The sequence below is a fragment of the Marmota flaviventris genome, chromosome 3 (genome assembly GCF_047511675.1).
Source record: "Marmota flaviventris isolate mMarFla1 chromosome 3, mMarFla1.hap1, whole genome shotgun sequence".
Classification (NCBI taxonomy): Eukaryota; Metazoa; Chordata; class Mammalia; order Rodentia; family Sciuridae; genus Marmota; species Marmota flaviventris.
In genome coordinates, this window is record NC_092500.1 from 98,095,672 (window position 1) to 98,103,203 (window position 7,532).

General features: G+C 34.9%; 1 pseudogene; it reads left to right on the plus strand.

Annotated features, from left to right (window-relative positions):
• The first annotated feature begins 6,163 nt into the window (after window positions 1-6,163).
• Window positions 6,164-7,038, plus strand: LOC139705090 (taste receptor type 2 member 125-like; annotated as a pseudogene).
• The last annotated feature ends 494 nt before the right edge of the window (window positions 7,039-7,532 follow it).

Sequence of the window (7,532 nt, forward strand, 5' to 3'; positions counted from 1 at the left end):
GGCATGTGCGGGGCGCTGGGTTCCATCCTCAGCACCACATAAAAATAAAATAAAGATGTTGTGTCCACCGAAAACTGAAAAATAAATATTAAAAAATTCTCTGTCTCTTCTCTTTCTCTCTCTCTCTTTAAAAAAAGTAAGTTTAGAAAAATTGCCAAAAATAATATTAATGTTTAACTATTTACCAGTAATGTCCATTGAGACTTTAACTTTTGAAACTGGACTTTTTCATAGTAGCAACAAACAGTAGAAGGAGGGCTGAGGATGTAACTTGCCTAGCATGTCGGGGACCTGGGTTTGAGCCCCAGTCCTGAAAAACAAATAATCAATAGAAAGGGCATGACACTAAGTCTAATATATTATATATTATTGAAGCATTTATTTAATTGTATTGAGGAACATGAAAAATATGAATAAATGTTGATATTTACCACGTTTTTTGATCAACAGAACTAATTTCTACACCTACTGTGTCCAAATCCTTGTGTCCAATTCAATGCAGTGAAAAAATCACAGTGGATTTCAGAAATGTCTGTAAAATTTGTGAATATTTTCATTAAATATATTCATTAAATATTTTCATTAAATAATAAAATTTTTTCATTAAATAATAATCTTTTTTTTTGTACTAAGGATTGAATGCAGGGGTGCTTTACCATTGAGCTACATTCCTAGTTCTTTATTTTTTTATTTTTTATTTTGAGATAGGGTCTCTCAAATTTGCTGAGGCTAGCCTTGAACTTGTGCTCCTCTTGCCTTGAGTCACTGGGATTACAGATGTGTGCTATTATGCCCTCTTGAATGGTTAAGGATTAAATAGAACCAGGACAGAAGCTTTTGTAAAAGGCCTAAGTGTGAGAAACATGCTTGATAAACACTGTGGGTTAAAAAGCTTGAGTGTGAAAGAAGGGGATTCAAATCTCATTAAGTTCTCTGAGACTCACTCTTAATTTTGGAAGTTCTGGGAAAATGATTCGTGCTTTGTAGTCTCTTAGAATGTTCTTAGAAGCTTAATGAAATACATGGATTTTATGGTAGTTGTAAGTGAGGGTCTGTGTTTATGGCTTGTAAACAATAAAGCTATGTATATGTACTAGTTATCAGCACTCAATTTTAGGGAGGATTGGCTTTCCTGAAAGTTCCTAAGGAAACTGTGAAACTTTTGATAGGAAAACATAAGCAATCTATAGATTATGTTCTTTAAAGTTTTCTACATATATCCAATTTTTTTGTTCAAATGAATTCTCAGTGGTGATCAACCATTCAGTTAATCACTAGATAACTAAGTTCCTTCTATCAATTTAGATTTTTTCTTCATGGTCTATGGATTAAGTTTTTAAATTTACTAGCCAATATGTAAACTTAATGAATTCAAATTATGTACATATTAGACAAGGCAAAAAACTGTAAATCCATGAAAGAGAATATGTCTTCATTTGCATGCTAGCAAATGCGAACTCATATTTCACACCATCAACTGTGAAAGACTGCAGCCTATGGGAGTGATATAAAACATGTGCATAGGGTTTATTTTGAGCTTGTTTGGAAATAACTGTATTTTCCATTAAAAACAGCACCTGTGGTCCTTTTCTATTTGACATAGGTTGCAGAATGTTAAAGAAAACAAGAAGTTTAGTGTCCAGAAACCAGGTGTTGGTAGAACTCAAAGAAAGAGATTATAAATCATAACCAGGATTTATTTATTAAACCCTAGACTTGATAAATTTTCTACTGAATATCCTCTCCATCCAAGTAACGGCAGAATTTGTTTTCAGAAACTTTCTCTGTGTCTTTATAACACTGATGAACTGGCAGTGACTAGGTCAAGAGAAAAAAACATTTCTTTACCTGACAGAATTCTCTATGTTTTGGTCATCTCCAGAGTTGGTTTGTTTCGGGAAAGTTAACACACTGATATAAAACTGTGATTATCCAGGTTCATATAGTGGAGAAGTAAGAATTATTGTTATTTCCTGGGCAGTAATCAATCATTTTAGTACCTGGATTGCTTCTAGCCTCAGCATATTTTGTTTGCTCAAGTTAGTCAATTTCTCCAGATTATTATTTCTTCACTTGAGGAGGAGAGAGAAGAGTGTCATTCTATTGATTCTTTTGAGGATAATGGTGGTTTTATTATTTCATGTTGTAGAAACAATTATAGAAGGGCTGTGAGAATGAATATAAAAGAAATTGAGTGTAAAAACCAGATTGAGGGATGCCATAAATTTTAAAATATGATGGCATTTACTGCAGTAAATTTCATACATGTGAAATACTGTTTCCTGCTGTTAATACACTCCTGTGTAAATTTGTCAGGAAGATGCAGCTCTATGGCACAGGGTCCCAAGATCTCAGCATCAAGTTTCATATGAAAACCTGGCAAACTGTGATCTCCTTTCTCTTATTATCTGCCAGGTACTCTCCTTCTGCAACCACATTGGGTTGGAATTCTAACAGGCTGTTGATGCACTGATTTCTTGGAGTTCCCTTGGTACTAGCATCATCTGTCCTTCAAGTCATTCATTTGTTCTACTTTGTGGAAGAAAGAAGCTGAAACAAGCCTTCTATCAGTTCTGTGGCAGGTGAGACACTGGCTGAAATAATGGTAACCTTCATTCAGGTTCATTGATTGCTGTCAGGACTATTGAGTGACTTCTAGCAGAAATCCAACAGATGAAGTCTGTAACATTATGCTTTCTACCACTTTTTCTGTAGTTTAGTATTTGATTAATTTCTAAAGACATGCCCCCAAAGTCTGGAACCTAAACTTATTAAATAAAAGGACACATGGTCATGTGTATCTTTTTAATAACACATGAGTATATGAAAAATATGAGACAATGACAATAATATGCCCTTAATCATTTTTTCATGGAAATGACCTAATTATTCAAAATGTGGAAGAAAATTTCAGAAAATTAAGCCATGTGCATTTCACATGCCTACTCCATATTGACCTTCCTTTGAAGTATTTACAATTTTAATTTATACATTATGTAGTACTATCAGCTTATCTCAGGGATCACTGCTATTTACTATTGTACTTTGTATCACACATGAGTACCACTGCATGTTTAGATTTCATTGTTTGAGCCACCAATTTTTTTTGGATGACAAAAAAAAACTCAGTTCTAAATGGAATATTGAGGTGGATATGATGAGTTCCGTCATAAACTCTAATTTCATGTTTAATATGAATTGTTAAATGGTATGATTATTGTAAGACATGCACATAATCTGATTCAAGAGTGAGAAAAATATTAGAGTAAATTTAGTGTATATATATATATATAATGAAATATATATATATATATATATATATATATATATATATATATATATATAAACCTTAAGTAGTACAGAAGAATATTAGATTTAATGCAAATAGGTAAAAGTCTTAGAAAAAGATCATTTTTATGACAGGAATGAATCTGATTTAATTGCTGTCATATACTTCCATCTGCAGTAAGGAAAGTCATTTTTTCCAGTTGTTAAATTAAGAAAGACCTTTTTGGAATGATTTCTTTTCTTTTTTTTTTGGGTTTGTGATATTGGGGGTCGAATTCAGGGTCTCATGCATGCTAGGCAAGTGCTCTACCCAGCAAGGAAGACCTTTTCAAAGTTGAGATATGATTTTGAATATTTCCATTTTGTCCCAAACCACCAGGGTCTTGATTTCCAAAAATTTCCTGTATCTTCCATTTTAAAAATGCTTTTTAAACTTAAAAAGAGTCTAAACTTTCCTTACTTAAGAAAATAATATAAAAGTAACATGGAAATCATCACACATATTCAATGAACCTTCCTGCATCCGTTAAAATGACATCTATGAAACTTGTATTTGAATTACAGGAAATTTCTCATATACCTGTTCTGTTACCATATGTGAAATGTGGAAACGAGAGAAAGTATATTGATATTACCATTGAGGGCAGATTCTTAGTCTCTTTTGCTGGTTTCTCCTAAAAAGTAAAAAGGCAACCAAAGACTCAGTTTTCACTAGTAATCTCATACAGTCTCCTTACTGAGAATGTAACTATGCACTTCCTTAGAGGTGAATGAAGCTGACTGATCAAATCTGTACCTCTATTTGTCTATTTATCTCACATTGGAAAAAGTACTTTTTCTCCCTAAAATGTAAAACGTATGTTTAAAAGTCATACTACCAGAAACTAGAGAGAAAAAGGGAGTTTCAGTACTATTTTTTATCTGAATTTCTGCTAACCTATTGTGATGGTGACCAAGAAACTTATTTAGTTTTATTTAAAAGAAAAACATTAAAGATTTATATGTAGGGGAGGATTATGATTACAAATAATGATGTAAGTAGAGAGATACATAGATTTTGTTTGGTTAAATCCTTTTGGATGACTTGGTGTAGTCAGTATATAAGACTTGCCACAAATGAAAAAAACTAACATGAAATGCCCTAACTTCTAAGCACACCTAAATGTATTATTGATAGAGAAATGCTTGAAGATACTGCCCCTCACTGAAGACCTGACTTGTTTTGCTTTATGGATGAAATGTGGGGAAATTATCCTGGGTACCATCTTCACCTTATCTGGAAAAAGCCTGTCTTCCCTACAAGCTATTGTGCAGGTGGAAACCTAAACCTAAATTAAAGATTTATGTGTCGTGAATAATGGTTACAAATAACCAGAGTGAAAGGTGCAGTGTTGGGGCCTCAGGAAGGCCTGCTGTGGTGTGAGCGCAGCCCTCACTGGTACAGGATGGATTTCTGTCTCTTTTCTAAAAGGGAATGAAGCTCTGTACCAGCGTCCCCACCACACAGCCCCACCCCCAGCACTGTTTGCTTTGCTCTTTGTCTCCTTTCCTACCTCCTCTTGTTACATGGGATGAGCCAAGCCAGGGAAACTTCCTGCCTCTACAAGGATGGTATGCTTGTGCTTCTAAAGAGTTTTCTCTAAAAATGTTCTAATGTTGGCTAATTTATTTTCTCTCTCTCTCTCTCTCTCAGATTATTTGTGGATTTTTTTCAAGTGATCTTGGTTTCATTTCTTAATGTTCAGAGGTCAGGGTCTGCCCTTCCCAGTATATACCTCATGTCTTTCTCTGCCATCTCTGAATCATGTTTTTCTGCTGTCTTTGGTAATAGTTTCTGCATATGTTTCATTTGTTCCTTGATTATTCCTTAGTAAGGGAAGAATGATTATTTCATGTTGCTCATTAAACATCTTCACTAGGCAGTGTACCATTCTTCATAAACCTGGGTACCTGTAGTGAATGTCATGGAGCAGGTGTTGGTAGAAGGAGAGGGGAGGGGGATAAAAATCTGAAGGTCTCTGGTTCTGATGAAGGAATGGTCCCTATCAGGAAAGAGGCAGGCAAAGAATGAGGAGGATTCTTGGTCTATGGATGACCTCATTCACTGCTTCAGGGGACCACAAAGATTTCTACTGCTTTTCAGATGAACAGATTTAATAGCTCCAAGTTTACTGAATATTCACATTTATACTGCCCCATTATACTGGAAAATATTTTTAAGCAATGTCTGAACAACTATTGTAGTACTAGACATGAGTCACATGCATAAAAATACTGAGTACCTGAAAAATTGAAGTGAAAAACAAAGGGAATTTGGAACCAAATATGTGTGTATTTATGTGTGAATTGTGTGTGTGTATGCATGTCCTTGTAGAAAGTAAAATGATTAAGAAGTATTATTCTGAGTACTGAATATTTGAGGAGTAATAATGATATCCACAAAACTCTGATAGTTTGTAGGAAGAGTTTTGGACAATATGTGCTTAGGTCCCTGAACAGGCCAAACTTTGAAGTATTTAAAGAAGCTTGGTGCTGAGGAAGTCCCAGTGAAGTTCCACACATGGTTAACTTCTTGTTACCTTCTATATATATTAGAATTTTGTAATGTTGCTTGTCCAGAACTCAGGTAGTTAGATTAAAGTAGGTAGAGTTATACAAAACAGTGCTAATAAATGTATCTCCTATCTCCATGTTAACACATGAGGTTCTAGCATTTCCTTTGTCCTCAATACAGAAGACTACTGTCTACTATGTTTGAGGCACAGTATCTGGGTGAAGCTCAGCTGGTATGTCTTGGAAAACACAATATTTTCATGAAGAAAACTATGAACCTGGTTATTGACAAATCTGGATGCTTGCTTGTTTGTTCGTTCATATGAGAAATTTTAGAAGTGGCAATGCTGTGAATATTCCAGTATCAGATAAGCATAGTCTTTTAAATGAATATCGGATTTTTAGCAGTGTATTTGAAGCTGGGTTATTCATTCTCTTACAGGCAATGGATGGTATTGTATATAGAATATTGGAAATCATTTTAACTGTGGAATTTACGATTGGAGTTTTAGGAAATGGATTCATAACAGTAGTGAACTGTGTGGATTGGGTCAAGAGAAGAAAGATCTCTTCAGTTGATCAAATTCTCACTGCTTTGGCACTCTCCCGAATTGCCCAGCTCCTTTTCCCATTCATATATGCGTTGATCTATGCACTGCCTCCAGATGTATTTATGTCTAGAAAAATGTTAAAAATAGTAATTGTAACTGGGGCAATGGTCAACCATTTCAGCATCTGGCTTGCTGCAAGTCTCAGCATCTTTTATTTTCTCAAGATAGCCAATTTTTCTAACTTTCTTTTTCTTTACCTAAAGTGGAGAGTTAAAAAGGTGGTGTCAGTGACCCTGCAGATGTCTCTAAACTTCTTGATTTTGAATATTGTATTGATGAACACTCAAGTTGATGTCTGGATTGCTGCATATAAAGGAAACCTGTCTTTCAGTTCCAGTTTGGATAAGTTTGCACAGTTTTCTGATACCTTTTCATTCATCAACGTTATGTTCATGGTGATACCCTTCACTCTGTCCCTGATGACTGCTCTCCTGCTAATCTTCTCTCTGTGGAGGCACCTGAAGAGGATGCACCACAGTGCCAAAAGGTCCAGGGACGCCAGCACCGTGGCCCACGTGAAAGCATTGCAATCCTGATGACCTTTCTGCTACTGTATGCCATTTTTTTTTCTGTCGCTTCTTGTTGAAATTTGTAACCCTGTGTTTCTTGATAAATATATTATTATTTTAATTGTCTGGTCTATTGGAGTGACTTTTCCTTCAGGCCACACATTTATCCTGATTCTGGGAAATAATAAGCTGAAACGGCCTCTCTTTCGGTGTTGTGGTAGCTGAGGTGAATGTGCAAAGATGTGGACCCATTGGTCCCTGAAACTTTTTAGGGATTATCTCTTTTTTCTTTTTGAAAGTAATCTTCTTACTTTGACATAGATTAACATCTTTTTAAAATATTTTTTTTAGTAGTAGATGAATACACAGTATCTTTATTTATTTTTATGTGGTGATGATGATCAAACCTAGTGCCTCACACATGTAAGGCAGGTGTTTTACCACCGAGCTACAGACCCAGCCCCAGGGATTATCTTTTATAGTCTAAAAGAAAATCAAATCTCAAGAAAGCCTTGTATTTATGTATTTTTATTTTCCAAATATTATTATTGTATGTAACTGTGCATTTTAC